This window comes from Pleurodeles waltl, chromosome 2_1, assembly GCF_031143425.1.
Source record: "Pleurodeles waltl isolate 20211129_DDA chromosome 2_1, aPleWal1.hap1.20221129, whole genome shotgun sequence".
In the NCBI taxonomy this organism is placed as follows: Eukaryota; Metazoa; Chordata; class Amphibia; order Caudata; family Salamandridae; genus Pleurodeles; species Pleurodeles waltl.
The window spans coordinates 402,686,723-402,712,871 of record NC_090438.1 but is presented as its reverse complement, the minus strand read 5'-3'; positions in this window follow the sequence as shown (position 1 = coordinate 402,712,871).

The window sequence follows — 26,149 nt, the reverse complement described above, 5'->3', positions numbered from 1 at the left end:
CTGTTTTTTTCCAAAATTTAGGATGTGTCCACGTTGCGCTTTGGGGTGTTTCCTGTCGCCGGCACTAGGCCTACCCACACAAGTGAGGTATCATTTTTATCGGGAGACTTGGGGCAACGCTGAGTGGAAGGAAATTTGTGGCTCCTCTCAGATTCCAGAACTTTCAGACACAGAAATGTGAGGAACATGTGTTTTTTTAGCCAAATTTTGAGGTTTGCAAAGGATTCTGGGTAACAGAACCTGGTCCGAGCCCCGCAAGCCACCCCTCCTTGGATTCCCCTCGGTCTCTAGTTTTCAGAAATGCACAGGTTTGGTAGGTTTCCCTAGGTGCCGGCTGAGCTAGAGGCCAAAATCTACAGGTAGGCACTTCTCAAAAATCACCTCTGTTGTCTTCCAAAAATTTGGATGTGTCCACGTTGCGCTTTGGGGCGTTTCCTGTTGCGGGCGCTAGGCCTACCCACACAAGTGAGGTATCATTTTTATCGGGAGACTTGGGGGAACGCTGGGTGAAAGGAAATTTGTGGCTCCTCTCAGATTCCAGATCTTTCTGCCACAGAAATGTGAGGAACATGTGTTTTTTTTAGCCAGATTTTGAGGTTTGCAAAGGATTCTGGGTAACAGAACCTGGTCCGAGCCCCGCAAGTCACCCCTCCTTGGATTCCCCTACGTCTCTAGTTTTCAGAAATGCACAGGTTTGGTAGGTTTCCCTAGGTGCCGGCTGAGCTAGAGGCCTAAATCTACAGGTAGGCACTTCGCAAAAAACACCTCTGTTGTCTTCCAAAAATTTGGATGTGTCCACGTTGCGCTTTGGGGCGTTTCCTGTCGCGGGCGCTAGGCCTACCCACACAAGTGAGGTATCATTTTTATCGGGAGACTTGGGGGAACATAGATTAGCAAAACAAGTGTTATTGCCCCTTGTCTTTCTCTACATTTTTTCCTTCCAAATATAGGAGAGTGTGTAAAAAAGACATCTATTTGAGAAAAGCCCTGTAATTCACATGCTAGTATGGTCAGCCCGGAATTCAGAGATGTGCAAATAACCACTGCTCCTCAACACCTTATCTTGTGCCCTTTTTGGAAATACAAAGGTTTTCTTGATAGCAATTTTTTACTCTTTATATTTCAGCAAATGAATTGCTGTATACCCGTTATAGAATGAAAACGCACGTCAGGGTGCAGCTCATTTATTGGCTCTGGGTTCCTCGGGTTCTTGATGAACCTACAAGCCCTATATATGCCCGCAACCAGAGGAGTCCAGCAGACGTAACGGTATATTGCTTTCGATAATCTGACATTGCAGGGAAAAGTTACAGAGTAAAACGTAGAGAAACATTTATGTTTTTTTCACCTAAATTTCAATATTTTTCTTTTTCAGTTGTTATTTTCTGTAGGAAACCCTTGTAGGATCTACACAAATGACCCCTTGCTGAATTCAGAATTTTGTCTAGGTTTCAGAAATGTTTAGGTTTCTGGGATCCAGCATTGGTTTCATGCCCATTTCTGTCAATGACTGGAAGGAGGCTGAAAGCTCAAAAAATTGCAAAAATGGGGTATGTCCCAGAAAAATGCCAAAATTGTGTTGAAAAATTGGGTTTTCTGATTCAAGTCTGCCTGTTCCTGAAAGCTGGGAAGCTGCTGAGTTTAGCACCGCAAACCCTTTGTTGATGCCATTTTCAGGGGAAAAACCACAAGCCTTCTTCTGCAGCCACTTTTTCCAATTTTTTTGAAAAAAACAAAATTTTCCCTGTATTTTGGCCAATTTCTTGGCCTCTTTCAGGGGAACCAACAACGTCTGGGTACCTCCAGAATCCCTAGGATGTTGGAAAAAAAGGACGCAAATTTGGCTTGGTTAGCTTATGTGGACAAAAAGTTATGCGGGCCTAAGCGCGAACTGCCCCAAATAGGCAAAAAAAGGCCTGGCACAGGAGGGGGAAAAGGCCTGGCAGCGAAGTGGTTAAAGGCCACTGCAACCAACAAATGAAATTGCTTTAAACCAACAGTAGAAGTATACTTAAGTATACACCAGGTCGTACGCTTACGCTCTACCTAAAAAAACGATTTTAAAAGGCTTGTGCAGAAAACACAAACACCCCCAAAGATCTTGACCCAAGCACAAACCAGCAAGGTGCCATTTCCCACTTTGACACGAAGCAACATCAGGAATGGCAGAAAGTGGATATTTTGTGTACCAGGCAAGAATCAATAGGAGCACACTATCAAACTACAGTAAGTCACTGCAGGGCTCCGGACAGACACAACAGGCTAATACAGAAATAAAACACGTGGAACAACATCATAAGGAAAGTTAAAAATGTAAACAACTTCAATAAGCTGATAAGTTGTCAGTCTTCTTTCGTAACGGAATGATGGTAAGGGTTTACTTACTGAGCTTCGGATTTAGGCGTCTGTTGGGTAAAAATTTGTATAAGGATTTGCTCTGGGCTGCAGACAGACGATTATAGATTTAGAGATTACATTTTCAATAACACACAAGTGTAACCATAACAGACATCTGGAGAACCTTAGCTTCGCCAGCGTAACATAAATCATGTTACAGCTGCAATTATCAGAGGTTGCCAACTCCTCCACATAATCGTGAAAAAGAAACTGGGAAGACACCAAAACTCTTGTGCTTCCAAATTTAGGGCCGTATTTATACTCTGGTTGCGCCGAATTTGCGTTGTTTTTTTCGACGCAAATTCGACGCTAAACTAACGCCAACTAACGCCATATTTATACTATGGCGTTAGACGCTTCGGGCGCCAAAGTGCCCGGAGTGTGCGTCATTTTTTAGCGTGAACCCCTTCCTTGCGTTAATGATATGCAAGGGAGGCGTTCCCGTCTTAAAAAATGACTCCCAGGCCTTTACGTGGTATTTATACTCCCGGGCAAAAATGACGCCCGGGAGTGGGCGTGGCCAAAAACGGCGCATTTGCGCCGCTTTTTAACGCCTGGGTCAGGCATGGCGTTAAGGGACAAGTGGGCTCAAAATGAGCCCAGAGTGCCCTCCCCTGCCCCCAGGGACCCCCCCTGCCACCCTTGCCCACCCCAGGAGGACACCCAAGGACGGAGGGACCCATCCCATGGACATTTAGGTAAGTTCAGGTAAGTATATATTTTTTTTTTTTTTGTGGCATAGGGGGGCCTGATTTGTGCCCCCCTACATGCCACTATGCCCAATGACCATGCCCAGGGGACATAAGTCCCCTGGGCATGGCCATTGGGCAAGGGGGCATGACTCCTATCTTTACAATGATAGGAGTCATGTTGATGGGGGATGGGCGTCGAAAAAAAATGGCGCAAGTCGGGTTACGACGATTTTTTCGACGTAACCTGACTTGCCCCATTTTAAGACGCCCATACGCCATTTTCCCCCTACGCCGGCTCTGTCTGGTGTACGTGGTTTTTTTCCACGCAAACCAGGCAGCGCCGGTCTGCTTGCGCCGGCTAACGCCATTCCATAAATACGGCGCCCGCATGGCGCTTCAGAATGGCGTTAGACGGCGCTAAATTTTTTGACGCTAAACTGCGTTAGCGCAGTTTAGCGTCAAAAAGTATAAATATGGGCCTTAGATTGTTAAAGATGCAATATGGTTAAATAATGTTGGGGCGTCAACCTATGCCTCTTTCATCATCCTTCATTCTGCTTTATCCTTCCAGGAAACTAGGGAATATCTCATTTATACTCTGGGGAAAATATATGGAGTCCAGAAGCAACCTCTCAGGTGTTCCATAAAGCAGGATATAATACAGGTTTATGTAGTGTTTTTTTATTTTTTTAAATGAATGAGATACAAATGTAGAAACGCCATACCAGAATCATAGATGAGCACAGACCAGTCTTTAATTCCGCACCCAAACTCAGACTTACACCTGAGGTATTCAACAATGGTCTAGAAGGAACTGATACATGCTACATTTCAGCATATTCAAATCAGATACATTGAAATAAATTACGGTTTCAATCCAATGGCAGAAATAGTCCAGCAGAGGAAAACAAATTGTTGAAAGAGGTAGATCCAAAGGTCACTCTTTGAATAGTGTTAACAAAATCAGTTTCACACCTGTGCTGTCAAAATCCACACTTAACTGGAAAAAGAGATATAAATGATGCAAATGTATGACTACATAAAGACACACTGATGGAGGGAGGGTACCACTCTTGTCTAACAAACACTCAAAGCTACAACTGAGAGATATGATAAACGAGTGATCTTTTAATTCAGTGACCAAACTGGCAGTTAAGGAAAAAAGTTGAGTGAAGATACTAGGGAAATATTACTTCGGAGGGAGAAAGCAGTTGGTGCAAATATGAAACTGATTAAAAAAAGAAACAAAGGAAGTCTCACAGAATAGTATGACAATGAAGAACAGATCCGTACACCCGTCAACAGTTTTGAACAGCTACAGAGACGGGAAGAAAAGGAGAAAGTTGCAGTAGAAGAAAGTTAATTAACTGAGCTCAGAAGTGAGTTCCTCAGAGAGCGACTTAGCTTTACAGAATGACAGAAATTTGTTCTTTTAGATATAATGCAGCTCTTGCAAGCAATCAAATGGCAATAATACCAGGGCAGTGGAGCTACAAGAGGAAGAGTAAGATGAGGAGCTACAAAACTCTAACAAGAGAGGAAGACAGGATAAAAGAAAGCAAGAGAAATCACATCGCACAACAGTCACCCTTTGGAAGACTGAGAGAAACATTAGCCTGAACTAAATAATTAAAATAAATGAAGCATCTGAAATTATTTCAATGTGGCCAATTGTTCTGTGCTCGCGTATCAACTGGAAACAGTTAAACCTCTGGAAATATTTAAAACCCAGTAGGAATATCACAGTGCTAGAAACTACAAGGATTCCAATAATGGAACTTAAATGTGGTAGACAGATCCCGCTAAGAACTGTGAAAAGACTAATTTCTGATGTAATTCCAGTGTCTGCAGCGACTAATTTCATGACTGGTGACTTACAAAGATTGAGGACTGAAAATTCAACAGACAAGAGAATTTAAGAGAGATGAAGAGAAATTAAAATTATGGACTATCTCTGTAATGGCAGTAACATTATTGCATTATTAAAAATCCATCCAATGGTCAGCAGATAACAGGCAGATACTATCCACACCCTTGCACAGTCCACAGAGATAACCAAGGAATCTATACAAATTGATCTTTCCTCCTTGAAACAGGACATGCCACTGTTGGAAGGCGGAACCATCAAAGTGGAAACGTGCATAAGTCACCTGGGGGACCATAAATAGAACTCACATAAGGCAATTTCAACTTGTACAGCAAGACTGGCACAATTGGAAAATAGCATTTATGGAATCAGAGGACAGAAACAGGAGGGGTAACCTGTGGATATATATGGATTTCCAGAAGGAGTGGAGAAGCTCCATTCTGTGCTGTGCCGTGTTCATAGAGAAATGGATCCCCCAAGTCCTAGAAATAAACTTTGTAAAATACTTTGAAATAGATTGTGCCCAGAGTACCCACTACGTCCCTAAAAACTCAGACACTCCTGGTCTCTCATCTTCAGACCCCTCTGTTACTCTCACGCCAAGGCTATGAATAAAACACAAAGGATTTAGGGCCAGATGTAGCAAAGGTTTGCGAGTCGCAAATGGCCCGAATCGCTATTTGCGACTCCGCAAAATCGGAAATGGAATGCAAAAATCCCATTTCCGACTCGCAAAAAGCGATGCGAGCCATTACCGACTCGCAAAATGTGCGACCGCATTTTGTGACCCGCAAATAGCAAGTCTCAATTTGCGAGTCGCAAACCATATGCAATTGCAACTCGCAAATTGCGACTAGTCGCAAAAAGCCCAGTTTGCATGTACCATTTACCACTAAGTCAGAGCAGGTGGTCATCATTACCAAAGTATAAAAGGAGACCCAGAAGGCATCTGGGTTAATCAAGATGGCGGAGATATACCTGATAGCAGTGAGGAGGAGAGTCCAAGCAGCCCAGCAGAGGAGGAGGAGGAGCCAGAGACAGGAGAAGATTTACAGAACAAGGCAGACTCTTTTTCAGCAAACTGAGGAAGAGATCTATGACAAATACAGACCTAGCAGCGCTGCTATACTAGAATTAATTGAATTACTCAAACCACAGCTAGAACGCCAGACTCTGCGCGGCTGTGCCATCCCTACGCATGTGCGAGTGCTATGCTCACTGCACCTCTTGGGCTCGGGGAGCTATCAGGGGGTCATTGCTGTGGCAGGTGGGGTATCTCAAAGTGCACTATCAAGGTTCCTCAGGGCATTCCTTGATGCCATACTCACACACATGTCTCACTACATATACCTACCCAGGAATGAGGCAGAAATTAACAGCACCAAGTTGGACTTTTACCGGATTGCCAACTTTCCCCATGTAATAGAGTGTGTAGATGGGACACATATTCAAATATGCCCTCCTGCAAACCTGGAATATCTGTTCCGCAACAGAAAGTGTACCCACTCACTCAATATTCAGGTTGTTTGTGACGCCAATTATGTCATCACTGACATTGTCGCAAAATTTCCAGGCAGTACTCATGACTCATACATTTTTAGGCACAGTGGGATACACCAACGCTTGGAACGTGGGGAGTTTGGAGACGGATACCTCCTAGGTAGAGCTGAAAACACCTTGTGGACATACACACAGATCAATGTGCACACCAACCAGGACTTTCTAACAGTGTACTGTTTGTGCCCAACAGGTGACAGTGCATATGCACTACGGCCATGGATAATGACTCCGTACTTAACACCCAGCAATGAATGTGAGAGACGATACAACAGTGCACATAAGAGGACCAGGAACCTGATTGAACGCACCTTCGGATTGCTGAAAGCATGGTTCAGATGCCTCCACCTAAGTGGAGGTGCCCTCCAGTATACCCCCATTACGGCAAATTTTCAAAATTGTTGTCACATGCGCAATCCTGCACAATATTGCCACCCGACGTGGGCTACCTCTCACCCCTGCAGACCCAGATTCTGAGGATGAAGAGCAAGAGCAACCACATCGCCATCATGGGGATCGGAGCATCGCAAATCAAGGCAGACTGAGACGGCAACACATCGCAACCCAATACTTTGGAAGGTACGTGTCAACTTCAACCATACTCACCTATTGACCAAAAACTCCATTTGTTAAGTGGAACAAAAAAACTATTTAATATGTGCAGAAAGTGAACTATTTACAATGACAAACTGTTCAGGGAGTTCAGAAAGCCAACCAGGCATGGGGCACATTGCCGTCATGTGCCCCAACATCAGGGACAGTGTTTAGTTTATGACCTATGGTGGCCTCTGCCAGCCTGGCTGGTGGGTGATCCGGCCCAGGCCTCTTGCCACATCACCTGCAAAGTGGCCCATTTCCACCTGGAGGCCGACTGTTCTTCTTGACAGCCCAGTGGTGTTGACTGCCAGTCTGCTGATTGAAGAGGCTATCCTGTCCAGCCTCTGGAGCAGCTGGCGGTCCCTGCGTCACCCACCCTCGCTCTGTGACAACAGTCCAGCCACCAGTTCCCGCATGGACAGGGCTAGGTCCCCAGTGTTGTTGCCTATGACGTCCAATTGTGCATGGAGCTGCTGCATGCTGTTCTCATTGCTCCTTACAAAGCGGTGCAGCACCCCACTAATCCTCCCTAACATTTGGTTCTGTAGGCGCTGACCACGTATCAGTTGTGCCTCTGTCATGGTGGTGGATGGACGGCTGGACTCTGCCTGGAGCCCTGCTTTCCTCAACCTGCGTCACCTGCGCAGCGGTGGATGCCCTGTGAGATGTACCGTGGCACTCCTGGCTGTTGCTGGTGCTGCCTCCGGAACCACTGTTGCAGCAGGTGTTGTCATCAAGGGGATGGTGTTGGTGGTGCAGGTGGGAGTGGTGGCAGCTCCTGTGCTTTCCTCATGGGGCGGGCTGACTGTTGGCACCTGGCTGCTGTGGCTGGTGGTGGGGTCTTGTGGGAGACCTGTGGGACATGGGGAACAGACTGTCAGTGTCTACTATCTGTTGCACACTTCCTAATAAACATTTGCCTATTGACTGCCTACTTGACCACATAGCCCATAATGCATCATGCTGGTATATGCTACCCTGAAATGGAGCTATCTTGGTTGTGCATGCCCCTGTGTACATGGTGGGTGGGGGTATGGCATTGATGGGGGTACAGGCATATCACATGGTACTTACCGGTTGATGGTCCAGGCTCAGAGGTGTCCAGATCTCCGAATCCTGTCACAGCCTCCTGCTCCAGGGTCTCCTCCACCCTTTCCTCCAGGGGTGTGGGTGGTGGTATGGATGATGGTCCCCCTCCTGTGCCTCTCATCTCCCGGAGCCTTTCTGGCACCCTCTCCTTGGTCCGGGAGCGGAGGTCAAACCACCTCTTCTTTATCTCATCCACACTCCTGTGGCAGACCCCCAGGGAGTTCACCTTTTCCTGAATATCCAGCCAAATTCTTTTTTTAGTGGAGTCTGGCACATTGAGGGCTGCCTTCCCAAAAAGATCATCATGGTGCTGACAGCATTTCTCTGTCAGCACCTCCAGCTCCTTCTCAGCAAATTTCAATTTCCTCTTTCTGGGAATGTCTGCCATTGTTGCTGTAGCTCTGTTTGCAGTTCTGCTGTTAAAAAGGGTGTGGTCCTCCCTCCTCCCAGGTGTATTAGAAAACTTCCTGGCTGTGATGTCATCATCATGTGCCAGGAAGTGTTTCCAGAGTGTTCTGGAGTGGTTTCTGGAGTGTTCTGTAGCACCTGCAATCAATTTTCATGAGACTCGCAATTTGCGACACCCACTCGCAAATTGCGTGTCCGTTTTTTGCGCGGACACGCTATCTGCGTTGCAACTCCGGGTGCGAGTCGCAATTTGCCCCGGAAATTGTACCTGCATTCCTATTAGCGACACGCAATTTGCGGATCGCACATGCTCGCAAATTGCGAGTCGCTAATTTTTTGCTACCTACATCTGGCCCTAAGTGTCAAAGCTCTTCCATTGGGATCTCACAAGACTACTCAAAAGACACCATTAAAAAGAGTAAAGCATTTCTGTCCTAACATCAAGCCCTAATAGACTTAACAATACAATTCTCCTTCATTGGACAATCCAAAATGGAAAGATTACTACCTTCGAGGCTCCTAAGAACTAGACTCCTTCATTGCAGATGTTCAAGATTCGAGGAGGAGCTCCTAACATCTCACCGGAAGACTCTACAGCTTGCTTGCTCTTTTGACTAACTCTAACCAACCATTAACCGATACTTACTTCTTTAGCATACACCTACTTACTCAGCACTACCAGAAGGCACCCCTTCCTGTTGCCCTGTAATAACCCTGGTCTACTAACCACACTAAGGTGTGCCCCTTTGACAGGCAACAATAATCCAACCTATCCAATCCCTACTAATACCTGCTAAAACCCATCTGCTAAACCTATCTAATATCTGCTGCCATGCAAAAAGAAACCGCACACAACTAATGAAACTAACCAGCTAATCAATGCCTTTATACATGATCCCTGTCACCTTACATGACTGAACAATATCCAGAATATAACTAGAGATCAGTGCTTAATATGTGCTTGTTGTTTCCGGTGCAGAGCACCTGCACTTATTTTTGAGGGCTGAAACTTAGTTTTCTGCCTCAAACATTTACTGCGAGCAAAAAACACATATAGGAAAGACAGAGGAAGAGAAAAACAAAAATAAATCACAGTGGGAAAAAGCAGAAAGCTGCAAGAGTGAGCTGAAGGGGCAGGGAGTGGCTTTAAATGGATTGAAGATGCATGACATGGCTTCAGGATTATGGTGCCTCAGTATTCCGTGTTCACACATTTAATTGCAGCAGCCGCATGTGTAAGAAGAGGGCTTTGGGCACCGGCACGTTTTTATTTACAAATTAAGCACTGCTAGGGATTATTATGTTTTCCCCATAAATTACTTTTCCATTGTAACCTTACAAGCCACCTAATCTCATGTGCTACTTGACAAACAAAATCCGAACGTTCTGAACTTCTCAAGTTATGAGCTTTTGGTATGTTAAATGTCTTGGTAACCCTAACAAAGCATGCTAAGTAGATAAGTAACTAATTAACTAACTAAATAAATTGCTAACTAACTGGCTCAGTTGCTAACTAAGGGATCATCAGAGACACTCCGATGCACTGTGTTTTACATACCTTATTGTATTCTATTGTGTTCTACTGTGCATCACTGTTATGTCTCAGCAGGATTTCCCTTTTACTGTATCTTTGCTTGAAATTGCATACTTTGCTACTGTTTTCTTCAGTACTGCAGTAACAATGCCTTTTTAGGGAAATCCGGACCCAGGTATCAAGTGCCTGAGTACCTGGGTATCTAAAGGGTAACCGGTGCCCCAGTTATGCATAGCAGCCACAAGCAGTAATCTTAGACTATTTAAAGTGATTTCACGTTATGGTTTACTGTTACTGTATCTTCACACATTATTGCATGTTTCCCTACTGCTTTTTTCTCTACTGCATTAACAATAACTTTTTAGTGAGATTCTTCTGCATATCAGAGTATCTGATGTCATGGTATCAGAGTATCCGGTGCTCCAGTGTGCATAGCAGCCACAAGCAGTAATCTTGGACTATTAAAAAAGAAAGTGATTTTATGCATGGCATGGTTTACTGTTACAGAGGTTACCAACTATATTCTCACTTACCTTCACCTAACACTCATGTCCTAACAAGCACTCATTCACTTATGTGCAACCTAACACCAATGGCATAGTCTCACAACAAGCCATTTTCATTATTTGATATCACTATTGATGACACACAACCTGTTATGCCATGATCACACCCCTAACCTTCTTTGCCACGTGGTCACCCCAGGGTCACACAACATATCATGCCACACCTCCTATTATGGAGCAACAACACCTGTACTCCACCTATAAATATACCACACTCATTCATAAGTTCAGTGCAGGTTACTTAAAGAGTGTAGCTCACAGCCCTTGTCTCTAGACTCGACCTCTCGTGAGCTCCACTGCCCACCCTCTGAATGAATTTCTCCAAGCATCAGCTCAGGATACCCATCCATAAGTTCCTAATTACTATGCTACCTTTATACTATCTATTCCTTCTTCTCAGTCTGTCTCTCTTTAGCTTACTCCTTTGGCGCTCTTTCTCCAGCTCTGTCCTCTTCCACTTCCAAACCCCCACCCCTTGCCCAAGTCCTCTACCATCCCACCCCATTGTCCTCACCCTTACCCACCATCCTTCCCTCTCCTCCCCTCCCACCCGCTCACCCTGGCAAAACAAACAGGACAAATCTGACACAGCCCATACCTATGTAGTACTTAAAGATTCTCTCCCTTTTAGTCACCCAACAAAAAGACAAAAAATCCTAGACTATACACAGAAGCTCAAGGGTGACCTGATACTCCTACAGGAAACAAAGGTCACCTTGAAAGAAGCTCTTATTCTAAAGAAATCTTGGGTGGATGATTTAGCTTGAGCTCCAGCCATTAATAAGAAAAATAGGCTTATCATCCTCGTTTCCACCTCCTGAGGGTTCCCTATTACCGCAACAGAAGCAGACCCCAAAGGAAGATGCCTCATTACCAAACACTAAAGAGATAATACTGCTACCATAGTTGTGAATATCTATGCTCCCAACAGCTAGAACCCAACATTTTGGTCAAATCTTAACAAAGAATTGTCAACCTTACCCGCACAATGCAGACTCATAGTGGAGTGGATTTTAACCTCCATTGGGATGGTATTCTAGACAGATACTCTGCATGCTCATTTAAATGCAACAAGTTTCACAAACAAATGCCAAACCTCTGCAAAGCCCATATGCTAAAAGATATCTGGAGACTATTTAACCCTACAGGCAAGAACTACTGTTTCTAATCCCACTCCCACAACTCCTTTTCTCCTATTGACTATTTATTAGTAGACAAAGCATATGTCCCAGCTACATGAAACCCCAGTAATGAACCTAATTTAGTATCTGACCACGCCTGTATGTCTCTGATCTATGATATTTCAACTACATTTCCCAAATCCAAAACATGGAGGATGAATGGCCTGCTCACAGAAGACCCAAGCATTAGAGAAACAATAGAGGAAGAATTTGACCAATACTTAGAACCAAGCAGAAACATGGGTCAAGATGTATCAAGCGCTTTTACTGGTCACAAAAGGCCCTATTGGAAGATAGGGAGTGCAACTTGCTATGAGGAAGAGGCGTGCCAAGGATGTCCACTTTCTAATAACGCCTTGCAGGGCCATGTATGATTGACTTGCAACCGGGAATGTGGTCGCAAAACAATTGTATATATCTCCAACTTTAAATTGGTGGTAACCCATTCACAAATGAGAAGGGGTCCCCTATGCATCTCTGATTTCACCCCTATGCATCTCTGATTTCACCGTAAGAGGACCTTTTTGCACATTTCACCTCCACAGGCTCTATCCAAGGAACTTCCGTAGAAGTAACAATACTAGTAATCCCCAAAAAAGGAAAAGACCCATCTAACCCCAAGAACTACTGGTCCATTTCTCTAATAAATTTCAACTGTAAAATATACGCAAAAATCCAGGCACTCATATTGGAAAATCATACACCCCTCCCAAACGGGATTTATCAAATGCAGATTCAGTTCAGATAACATCATACTATTTAGCCATACAATAGAAAACTCCCCCCACCTGGATCATCCGGCCTGTGTGATGGCACTAGACGTGAAGAAGGCCTTCAATAAGGTCTCCTGGCCATTCCTTCATGCCACCCTCAACACCTTCAACCTAGGTCCCTCTCTTGTTAAAATGATTCTCACCTTATATCAGCAACGCTGAGCCACAATAAATATTAACAGCTCTCTACCCAATACATTTACCTTCTAACAAGGGACCAAGCAAGGGTGCCCCACCTCCTGTTATTCCTACTCACACTAGAACTCCTCCTCATACAAATTAGAGAGAACCCTGCTATTCCAAACATCCACTTCAAGACAGGCCCTCAGAAGGTGGCCGCCTATGTAAATGATATCCTGTTTTTGCTACCCAATATCATGTCCACTATCAACAATTATGCCTAGGTTTTAGAATATTGTCATAACAAAGATAAAATAGAGTTCCTCTCTCTTAATATATATTGGAACAAATCTATTATAGGCGACCACGGTCTCAAATGGACTCCTGCCAAATTAAAATACTTACGTCTATGGTTCTTCGCAAATCTTATCTATAATGAGAATATAACCTTACTCAAAAATTGAAGACACCACTGATAATTGGTCTTCTAGATTCATCACATGGTGGGGAAGAATAGAATCCATGAAAATGATGACCCCACCATTTACCATATTTCTAATAAGTATGTCATCCAAATACCTCTCAGACTCTTTCTTTGCCAAGATAGCCGTAATCCTCACCAAATTCCTATGCAAACCAAAAAACCCAGAATTGCCCTGAAGAATCTAAGGCTACCAAAAGCATTGGGTGGCCTAAATTTACCAAACTAGGAGATATCAGCATGTCTTCTTAGCTAAAAAGGGAAGCCTTTGGCACTTCCCCACCTCCCAGCACAACCATCCCCTCTTGGCTAGAGATTGAAAAAGTACTGACTAGACCACTCTCCCTCACCTCCTTTGTCACAACTAAGAAAGTAATAATAGAACACACAGCAAACATCCTTATATGCACAGCACAAGCCCTCCAAAAGATTAATAACAAAGTGCCTAACAAAATGCAACACTCGCCTCTTGACTCTTTATGGCAGAACGAGAACCTAAAAACAGACTGAAAAAACAAAATTTTCCAGAAAATTGGGTCAAAAAAGGCAGACTGATAATATTAGACCTTGCCATCCCCCATAATCGTTACCTTTTTCCCATCTTAAAACTAAATTTGATCTCAAAAACATAGACTTCTACTACTTCTTAAAAATCAAAGTCTTCATCTCTGGACACAAATCCCCATCACTGCTGATCTAGTACTTTGTGCTTGTACAGTGAAGGATGGCATGTAACTTCCAAACTTTACTCTCTTCTGTCCCCGTCCTAGTTCTGAACTAACCAAATCAGTACAAAACAAATGGGAATTTCTCCTTTTTGAAACATGTAGCTTTCAGGCAACACCACTGAACTGGCAACACATCTGAGCAAACTTAGCCTTGAACAAAATTACACCATCCAAAGCCCAAAGTAGATACTGGCCAGCTTACATGGCCCATGGGACCCCGGCCAAACTATTCAAACTTGCTCTCTGAAACTCTGATACCTACTGGAGCTGTGAAAAAGAGCCAGGAGACTTGGGCCACATGCTGATGAACTGCACTTTCCTTTAAGAATGTTTGGGCAGAAATAGGCAAAACCATATCACAAATTCTAAATCTGAATTGAACAACAAACCTAGCCTCTATTACCCTGGGTATCTTCCACTCTAACTTCAAACTGAAAAGGGAAGCCCGCTGGTTATGAGACTTTGGCCCTCATCACGACTTTGGCGGTCAGGGTACCGCCACGTCGGCGGTGGTTTTCGTACCATTGCTAGGCTGATGGGGCAGACCACCAAATAAGGACCCCGGCAGTGATACCATCACAACACAGCCAGTTCCCGACCAGTACCGTCAGGGCAGTATGACTGCCACTGACGGTGGTAGCCATCTCCCGGACGGCAGAAAGCACAGTAGCGCCCACCCTATAACGAGTCAGCAGACCGCCACAGTTTACGGGGCAGTACGAACGCCACAAAATGGTGGAAATGAACTGAAAGAAGGAGACACTCACCTCCAGGGATGCAGACGAGTCACCGGATGCCATGGAATGTGCACTACAAGTCTTCCCAGCAATATTCTATGCCATCCTCCTATGGGACAAGCAATGCCGACGAAGATGCCATTGGTAAGTACACCCGCCTAGCACACAATAGAGGGAAGGGAAGAGTCACACACCCACACACACACACCCGGCACAGACTGCAACTCTCACACATGTGATACAACACCTGTACCGATACACACACATTCACAGACACATATACACAGACCACACACACGCATAACCAACACACACACACCATGCCCAAGACACATGTCACACACACACCCAGGTGAAAAACATCACAACAGAAACTCACATACACCCACCCACAGAAATCGCACTCAATAGGCCACAAAAGTAACACAGGTACCCTAATTCTGTAACACACTGGGCCAGCAAGTAAAACAAAATGTCAACACAACCTGCATGGAATAGGAAACATTCAAAACAACCAATTCAGAATGTTCGGACATCCATGCAAAGGGAACATATGCACATCATGGACACACAACACATTCATACCTCATCACATACATCATAATACTCAACCACACAAATACCACAACCAAGCATACACAAACATACTAATCCATATCTATAACAACACTTACACAGCCCAAGTAATGGATTCAGCCAAAGCAGCCATACAGACACAATGCATAGATATGCTAAGTAAACAGCATTCAAATATATTTGTACATTAACCATACACTGGGAAAGGCTTTACAAATGTTTCAATTTGACACCAACGTGGTCTGTTGGGTAGTTGTAATAGTTAAAGGACACAGGTTGAACTATATACAAAATGGGGCCATAGGCCAGTCCAAATTGTCCACAGATGCCACAGGCACACAGGGCCAGGCAATTGGCCCAACTTGACTCCTGACAGCCACATGGCCTCCACAGGCTAGGGACATCAATGGGCAGGCAGGCACCTCAGGGATCAGTGGGCGGGTGCCGAGGTTTAGGTTTGGGATGGGGGGTCCTTTGGCTTTGGTTTGAGAGGGGGGTCCTTGGCTTTTGTTTTGGTAGGGGGGTTTTTGGCCTTTATTTTGGGAGGGGGTGGGTGGACAAATTTTGCTTTGGACTGAGGAGGAGGGTGTTCGGATTTTGTCACAGGGGGAGGGGCATGGGAAAAGAAGTGGGTCATGAGAGGACTTAGAGATTGAGGGACTGGGTGTGGGGAGGGAATACCGGGTGGGACAGGAGCAGGGAACAGATCAATGCGGGCAAGGAAAAGCTTCTTAGACACATTGGGGATGGGCTGGGATACAGGTATGGAAGTGGAGTTCATGGGAGTGCTTGTAGGACATGTAGGTGCGCTGGATATGGATGCCGGTGTATGCATAGTGTGCATGTGTGAGGTGAAGGAATGTTGAATGTCTAAGTGGGAGCGTTTATGTGTTTTGGGAGGAGGGGGAAGAGAGGGTGGGAGAGGACAAACAGGTCGTGTGAATGTATGCTGGGGTGACGTCTGCAAAGAAGGTGGGTGTGCTACGTGTGGTCATGATGGTGGTTGTGGTGAGTGCGGATGTTGTGTGTGGGGTGCATGTCTGAGTGTCTGCTGTTGTGGTGATGGGGCAAAACGGAAGTGGTGGCAGGATCTGGGATTGAGGATGTAGTGCTTACATACCTACACACCTTTTTACACAAATATCATAGCTACATGCCCTATCATATGTACACTAGACATCTACCTTTGGCCATCACACTCATCCTTTCCATTCAGAGTGAAATACCACAAGAACTACACTCTGTTACTCACCCCCTAGTGGCTGCTGTGTTGCCCCCAAGCACCCATCCAACTCTGAGTATGCAGGCCATTGGGGGTTAGGATCTGATGGGCACCCCTTCCTCGTTGGGAAGGCGTCCCCAACTGGGCTTCTGTGATCTTCCCGGCCCAGTGTCTGAGGTCCTCCCACCCCTTCCTGCAGTGGGTGCTCTGCTGGCTATGGACCCCCACGGTCCACACTTCCTTGGCAATGGCTTTCCACAATAATTTTTTCTGATGGGTGCTGACCTGGATGGGACACACAGTAAAAAGGGCACAGTCATGTAGACACATTATGCAGACATATGATAGAACCACAAACTGTATGCGCACACTTCCATCCACGACAGGACACGTATATTTCCTTTTCCAGCATTAGTGTCCGATGCATCACTCGACACACAACCATGTCGCTACAAATACACCAATATGCAACCTACCTACTGTTCTGGAGCCCCCATACAGCTTTGTGCACAGGGGTAGGACCCAATCCACAAGTTTCTGAAGTTTTTCTTGTGTAAGGCGAGGGCCCTCTCCCCTATTACATGTGCCATTGTGGCTTCCAGGAGCAGGACACAGCAGCACACGCAGTGGGGGTCTGGTTGGCTGGAGATTCAGGCGTCAAGTGAGAGAGGCTGTCGAAAATGGTGGTCATGGCCACGGCGGTCTGCACCGTCACCACCGGCGGTCATCATCATTGGCCCCTGTTTCCGATAGACAACATTGTTAACCAACGAAGAGTTGCACAGCAATTTTGACCACCATGACAACATATGCCGGCTGAATGAGCTCACTGTAATATTCCTCTGCATGGGGGACAGGCAGCAGGACATCTATTGTCCAGAGTACAGTTACACATGTCCTTCACAGCTTGTACTGGCAATGTACATGCCAAGCAGAAATGGTTGTGAACAATGTCAGTCATATTTTGTCAGTTGTACCTTCAGAGTAATGAGGAATATGTTGTAGACACATAAACAGCCTATTGTGTAGTAGGTGAAAGGGTGACTGTATATTATTAATGCCTGATACCAGATGCCACAAATACATGGTGTATGCGCTCCAGATTGTATCAGCGGGTTGTCATATTGTTGGAACAGTCTCTCATCAAATATTCAAGTCTGATTCAGGAACCTGTTCGCAGGTGTGAAGCATATTGGCAATATATATTTTCACAATAGGGGACAAATGAAGTGTAATCATACTCAAACGTGTTGTTAGCTAAACCTAGATATTAACTACTGTGGAGGCAGAGAAATGCACTTGTGTACCAGCCCCTGCTTGACCTTGTCCCCATGAAAGACACATCATACTCACCTATCATCTCAACGCTGCAACTATCATTGAACTATGTAGCCAGTTGGAGTCTGATCTGCTGCCAGCCATACGACAACCTACAGCCATTCCTCACACTATGCAGATGCTTTCTACCTCCACTTTCTGACCATTGGCTCCTTCCAAGGGACTGTGGGGTTGGCAGCAGGTATGTCTCAACCCATGTTCAGTCATGTGTTGTTGAAAGTCTTGTCTGCCCTGCTAAAACATGCTACATAAAATTTCCCCATATTGAAGATTTCCCCCATGTGAAGGCTGTCTTCTATGCAATGGGGCTTTCCCTCATGTAATAGGGCCGTAGATAGTGCCCGTATTGCATTGGTACCACCCAGGGACAATGCGTAAGTGTATGGAAGTAGGAAGAGCTATCATTCTATTAATGTGCAGGTGGTCTGTTTAGCAGACCAATATATCTCACAGGTGACAGCAAAGTTTCCTGGCCCTGTACATGATTCACACATCCTCAGGAACAGCAGTGTCCCATATAAGATTACGCACCTACAGGGTGTACAATGAGGCTCATGGGAGGATGAGACAGGTCATTGAGCAGACATTCAGGCCCTCATTACAAACCTGGCGGTCAGTGTTAAAGCGGCGGTAATACTGCCAAGAGGCCGGCGGAAAACAAATGGAATCACGACCACAGCGGAAACTGCCAACATAGACAGCCACTTTAACACTCCGACCGCAAAGGCGGTAACCGCCAACAGATAGGCGGAGGACAAAGTACCGCCAACTGTATTCCAACACGCCTATCCGCCACCTTTTCTGGGGTGGAACCAACGCTATCAAAAGCATGGTGGAAACAGTACACAGAAGGGAAACAACTCACCTCTCTACACCCAACAAGGAACCAGGACCCCATGGAGCCCGAGTTACACGTACTGCCCATGATGGTCTTCCTCCTGCTCTATCAGGAGCAGGACAGACGCTATCGACGACCACGGTGAGTACTGCACCTACAACACAAGGGAGGGAAAAGAGAGTGACACACACATGCAACACACCCCTGCCCCCACCCTCACCCTCACCCACAACACCATACACACAAATACATGCAGCAACATTATATATACACCCATCACTCCCTGGAAGAACGCAAGGACAAAAGGAAATGATTGTAACGAGTGTAATCATGAAAAATCAGATAGTGAAAGTTCAAAATTCAGTATATACAAATATGTACACCAACTACACAAGTACGGATAATGTACCAATCATTGTCCGTGGACCAGTGGTCCCAAAATGCATGGGCGAAGCCCACACAAGATACCTGACATGAAACGGAGAGAACACTGCAGGGGCATCAGATCAAAATTAAACAGGCACCTCAGGGGCAACGGGAGGGGGGCACCTCAGCCGGATGAACGCATGACGCCACTGCTGCACGAGGGGGCTCCATGCCCACTGCTGTATCCTGGGGAGTGCAAAGCCACAGTATTTCCAGTGGGTGGTTTGCCCATTGCGTGATCCTGGGGAGTGCAAAGCCACAGTCTCTCAAGTCTTTCCAGTGGGTGGTTTGCCCACTACTTTATCCTGGGGAGTGCAAAGCCACAGTCTCTCTAGTCTCTCCAGTGGGTGGTTTGCCCACTACTTTATCCTGGGGAGTGCAAAGCTACAGTCTCTCAAGTCTTTCCAGTGGGTGGTTTGCCCACTGCTTTATCCTGGGGAGTGCAACGCCACAGTCTCACAAGTCTTTACAGTGGATGGTTTGCCCACTGCCTTATCCTGGGGAGTGCAAAGCCACAGTCTCTCAAGTCTTTCCATTGGGTGGTTTGCCCACTGCTTTATCCTGGGGAGTGCAAAGCCACAGTCTCTCAAGTGGATAACATTCTCCACTGGTTCTGGAGGGGGCTTTGTGCCCAGAGTGCTTCATCCTGCCAAGGACTGAGGTAGTGGATGGATCTCTCCACTGGTTCTGGAGGGGGCTTTGTGCCCAAAGTGCTTCATCCTGCCAAGGCCTGAGGTAGTGGATGCCTTTCTCCACTGGGTGGTTTGCCCACTGCTTTATCCTGGGGAGTGCAACGCCACAGTCTCACAAGTCTTTACAGTGGATGGTTTGCCCACTGCCTTATCCTGGGGAGTGCAAAGCCACAGTCTCTCAAGTCTTTCCATTGGGTGGTTTGCCCACTGCTTTATCCTGGGGAGTGCAAAGCGACAGTCTCTCAAGTGGATAACTTTCTCCACTGGTTCTGGAGGGGGCTTTGGGCCCAGAGTGCTTCATCCTGCTCGTGGTGGCCTCAGTAGCATTGGAATCTTTGGTGCTCACTGGCCTTCGGTGCTTGTTGCGGCCAGGTGTCCTGTTCAGCGGTGCTTCTTGCGGCGGTGTCCTGTTCAGCGGAGCTGGTGGCGACGGTGTCCTTGGCAGTGGTGCTTCTTGCTGTCTTGTCCGCCGTGCAGGTTTTCTCAGACTTGCCAGTTTTACTGTGCCCCTTCCCCACCTTGGATGGTGGCGCAGCTGTCTCCACACTCCCAACTGTACCCCTGGGAGCGGCTTTGGTGGCAGATTTATTTCCTCTCTCCCGCAGGGCACTGGCCAACTTTTTATGCTTTTGAGGTGGGGGACTGTCCGTGCTCTGGCTCCTTGCCACATTGGCTGCCCTGCTGCCTGGCGCACTCCAGAAGCCGGTTACTACTGGCACCACTGTCTCTGCAGATGTTGTGGCTGAGGTGCTGGGTTGGGACCTGGAGAGGCGGGCCCTAGGAGACTGAAGGGGTGGGGGAGGTGAGGGAAAGAGGTGAAGGTTGGACAGGAAATGTTTTTTGGGCACACTGGGATGGGTAGATGGAGTGGGTTTGGGAGTGGAGGTAGAGGTTGTGAGGAGTAGGAGTGATGGGGGTGAGGGCGAGGGTGGGGGTATGTGATGGCATGCAGGTAAGGTGGGGGATATAGTAGTAAAGATTTGACGTACCAGAGTTCATTCCTTCAGCTATTCTTGCGAGGCCCTCAGGATGCAGAATAGCCAAGAAATGCTCCTCCCATGTTGTTAGTTATGGGGGAGGAGGAGGGGGTCCGCCGCCAGTCCTCTGTACCGCAAGGTGGTGTCTGGAGACCACGGAACGCACCTTCCCCTGTAGGTCATTCCACCTCTTCCTGATGTCATCCCTATTTCTTGGGTGCTGTCCCACTGTGTTGACCCTGTCCACGATTCTTCGCCGTAGCTCCATCTTCCTAGCTATGGAGGTGTGCTGCACCTGTGATCCAAATAGCTGTGGCTCTACCCGGACGATTTCCTCCACCATGACCCTGAGCTCCTCTTCAGAGAACCTGGGGTGTCTTTGCCGTGCCATGGGGTGGTGTGGGTGATGTGTGGGGTGGTGTGTGTTGTGATGTGTGGGGTGATAATTAGTGGTGTGTGGTGTGAGGTGCGGGGATGTTCTGTGGGTGATGGTGTTGAGTGCCTGTGGATGCTCGTTTGTAGATGGTGGTGTCTCTCTCCGGCCTTCAGTCGCAATTGTGGTCGTAAGGGTTTGTGGGTGATGTGGGTGTGTGTTTTATATTGTATTGGGTGTGTGGGAGTGGTGTATGTATGTGTATCAGGTGTGTGTATTTCGAATTGTCCAATGTGGTTGTGTTTTGTAGATGTGTGTGTATTATGAGTGCAGCGGTGTGTACTGCCAATGGAATACCGCGGTTGAAAGACCGCCGCGTGGATTCGTGAGCAGTGATAGTGTGGGGGTATTCCTGTTGGCGTGACGGTGGAGGATTTCTTATCGCCAGTTTATCACTGACCTTTGGTGTGGCAGACCTGTGTGGGTGTCTAGATATTGATGGATTCCGGGCTTTGGGTCATAATGACCGTGGCAGAATTCCGCAGCTGCGGCGGTGTGTTGGCGGTCTTCTGCACGGAGGTAAGCGGCTTTTACCACCAATGTTGTAATGAGGGCCATAGTGTCATAGCGTATAGTGCAGTAGCGTACTGTGGAGTGCCGCACAGTGAAACTGTTTTGGCTGGAGCGGTGTATTGTGGGGTAGAGTGTAACAGCATACTGTGGAGTGGGATAGAGTGAAATAGCAAGGATTGAAGTTGCATAGAGTGTAATAGCATAGAATTGAGTGGAGTGCAGTGCAGTGGAATAGAATACAGTGGAGGTCAGTGGAGTGACATAAAGTAGAATAGCGTAAGAGTACAATAGTGTAGAGAGGTGTACAGTGGAGTAGTGTAGGCTGGCGTAGTGTACAGTGGAGTGGGGTAGCATGAAACAGCATATAGTGAAGTGGCATAGTGTGGAGTGCATCCAATGGACTACCATAGAATGGAGTGGCGTCGAGTGGAGTGGTGTAGACTGGAGTGGCATAGAGTGGAGTAGCGTATAGTGGTGTGGCATACAGTGGAATAGTACACAGCAGTGTACAGTGAGTAGCCTAGACTAGAATAATGTATTATGGGGCAGCATACAGAGCAGTGACATACAGTGAAGTGGTGTAGACTAAAGTGGCATACACTGGGATAGGGAAGAGTGTAATAGCATACAGTGGATCGGTGTACAGTTTAATTGTGGTCAATGGAATAGCATAGATTGGAGTGGGGTTGAATGGAGTGGCATACACTCAAGTGGCGTAGAGTGGAGTAGCATACAGTGAATGATATACAGTGGAATTGCATAAAGTGGAGTAGCATACAGTTGAATGGCGTAGGGCTGAATAGCATATACTGGAGTAGCATAGAGCGGTGTGGCATACAGTGAAGTGGTGTAAATTGAAGGGGCATAGAGTTGAGCTGCATACACTGTAATAGCGTAGCGTGGATAGGTATAGAGTAGAGTTGAGTACAGTATAACAGCATAGAGTGGAAGGGTATAGTGAAGAGTCCTGTACAGTAGAATTAATTTATATTTTTTTATATACTTTTCAATACATTTAGAGACACATACTGTTTTACTGATTTGTCAACACATCTACAGCCCGAACCACTGGACGGAATTACACTAAATTTGTCAGAAAGCCAGCCGTCAGTACGCAGATTGAGGTTTTTGTTAATTGGTGTAAATCCATTCAGTGTTTTTTGAGAAATGTAGGGAAATTCAAATTTGTATATCTCTGGCCTCAAACTATTTGCGAACAAAGATGAGCTTGTGCGGGGAAATGCACAGCTCTGATTGGCTGCCAACACTTCAAACCAGGATGTGTTGGCAGCCACCTTGGGACTTTGCTTGAGCCGAGTCCGAGCAAAAAAGTCACAAAAAATACAAGGGGTCTGAGTAGAGACACCCTGAACCCCTAGCACTGGTGCAAGGCTTTCAAAGGGACCCCCCAGAGCAAAAAACATTTTTTCAATAATTTTTTTGCTGCAAGTTCACAATATCTGTGAATTTGCGACAAAAACATTAAAAAAAACAAGCACGGGCTCCCGTGCTTGTTTTTTTATAAGCCCTCGGCAGGCCATGTCCAGGGGGCTTAAAAATGTAGTGTGTAGACGCCTCCCAGACCCCCCGCAGCTCCATGGACCACCACCTACCCGGAGCATTCATTTTTTTATATTGAGGCTTCCCTTTCGGTGAAGGGTGTTTTTAATAACAAAAAAATAATAAAAACATTAATAAATCAGTGGGGACCGTGAGGGAGCCCTTAAGGGCTCCCGCGTGGTCCCAGAAAGACCATAAAGGGCAAAAAAAAAAAGAGTGAATTAAAAAAAAACATAGCTTGGTGTAAAGGTCGCAACTTTGGGGGTTTGAATCTAGGTGAACTCATTTCCATTTTTTTAAAATAAAAAACTAATTATTCTATTTAAAAAATATGTTTTTGAAGTTTAAATTGGAGACAAATAACTCAATCAATCAATCATTTGTAAAGCGTGCTACTCACCCACTAGGGTCTCAAGGTGCTGATGGGGGGGGGAGGATTGCTACTGCTCGAATAACCAGGTCTTGAGGCATTTCCTGAAGGTCAGGAGGTCTTGGGCCTGTTGTAGGTGGACGGGGAGGGTGTTCCAGGTCTTGGCGGAGAGGTGGGAAAAGGATCTGCCACCAGCTGTAGTTCGATGGATGCGAGGGACGGCGGCAAGGGCGAGGTTGGCAGAACGGAGTTGGCAGATGGGAGTGTGGCAGATGAGTCTCTCGTTGAGGTAGGAGAGCTTTGTGGTCACGAATGAGGAGTTTGAAGGTGATCCTCTTGTTGACGGGAAGTCAGTGTAGGTCTCTGAGGTGGGCTGAGATGTGGTCGCGGCACGAGATGTTGAGGATGAGGCATGCTGAGGCATTCTGTATACGTTGTAGTTTCTTCTGGAGCTTTGCCGTGGTTCCCACGTAGAGCGCGTTGCCGTAGTCCAGTCTACTGCTGACGAGGGCACGGATGACCGTCCTTCTGGTTTCGGTGGGGATCCATCTGAAGATCTTGTGACGCATGCAGAGGGTGTTGAAGCAGGAAGATGAGAAGGCATTGACTTGTTGGGTCATGGTGAGCGATGAGTCTAGGATGAAACCTTGATTGCGCGCGTGGGTGTTGGTGCGGGTCCTAGAGTGGCTGGCCACCAGGAGTCGTCTGATGCGGAGCGGTCGGAGCCAAGATGAGGATCTCTGTCTTGTCTGAGTTAAGTTTGAGACGGTTCTTCTCCATCGAGTTGGCGATGGCATGCAGTCCGCAGTAGTGGTTGGTTTTGGCAGTGGCGGGGTGCTTGGTGAGTACATCAGACATCAAAGGCTAAAAATACTATGGGGGTTATTCTAACTTTGGAGGAGTGTTAATCCGTCCCAAAAGTGACGGTAAAGTGACGGATATACCACCAGCCGTACTACGAGTTCCATAGGATATAATGGACTCGTAATACGGCTGGTGGTAAATCCGTCACTTTTCTGTCACTTTTGGGACAGATTAACACCTCCTCCAAAGTTAGAATAACCCCCTATGTCTGTTGCTCTCACTTTCTTTCTCTCTCTATCTCTCTTTCAATCAGTTCTCTCACTCACACAGCCACTCACACCAACTCTCAGACCCACTCAGACACTCATGCACCCAGTCACAGACTCACTCAGACACTCATGCACCCACTCACACACCCACTCAGACCCATTCAGACAATTCACTGAAAAAAACAAAGGTTACAGGGACGGTATGGTTAGGTTCTGAATTTACTTGTACTAAAACAATCGAAATTCAGCAGTTATAATTAGAGTTCTTTCAAGTAACCAAAACTCACGCCCTAAGGTAACTATAACTCGCGCCTTCACCATGCACAGCTAATTACTCCACATACGATATAATTGACGACATATTCTATGCCATCTTTCATATTGTCACTGCATCTTTTGCAATAACTTTTTAATATGTGTATTAGTGCTTCCCTCCTGTTTACTGTAGAAGATTCTAGGCCCAATGAGTCATATGTCCGACGAGCACATATGTTCTACTAGCACTTCAGTCTTTCTGCTTTATGGTACACCTGCTGTTAAATGCCCTCTCCGTCTATTTAAGGCCCTTGCTTGTGGCTTAGCCTCAGATTCTGAGACAAGTAATTTAAGAAGCAGTATATCCCAAAGTAGCAGAATATATTGTTATAAAACATAAGTGACTACTTTGTGCATCTCAGCACTGCTTACTTCTCTAACCAAAGCTCTCTTGGATATGCTGTAGCAACGCGAGGCTTCAGTACAGAGCACTGGAAACAGTCTGTGGGAAAGGGGAGGTTAGAGCAGGGCTGAGAGCAAAGTGTCTTTAAGGCCCGCTGCTACCCCGGCATGTGATGTACTTTGAGGCCTCTTGCCTCCTTTGTTCAACCTTACTACAGTACACACTGTCCATCAGCCTCTTGACTTAAAAATGCATTTTCACAACAGAGAAACATGCACTTAACAGGGGTTAGCTGTGGGTTTATAGATGAACGGAGAGCCAAGTCTGTCAGGAAGGAAGCATTTGTGTTATTTCTAAAGTTAAAGCAGAAATATCGGCTACCCTTTAGGCACAACGGACTGGATAGTGGATTTCATAGTATAGGTCGATGAACCAAATCGAATCGGCTTTAAAGAAAATGTCATAGTGAATACGTCATAGACATCAAATCAAACATATCATGATCAATTCGACCATCAATAACCACACCAGTTTATTAAGAAGTTAAAATATTTATTTCCCTATATTAACAATGCTAAAGTCACACAAATAATTCTCAAACTCAATTGATAATTGTAAAGAAACAATAAAGGCTGATGAAATCGACAAGTGTACCTAAGCTTAATCAATGCAGTTAGAATCAATACCTCAATGGATAATACACAGAACCATAGCAATAGAAACTGAGCAAGAGGGATTGAATACAT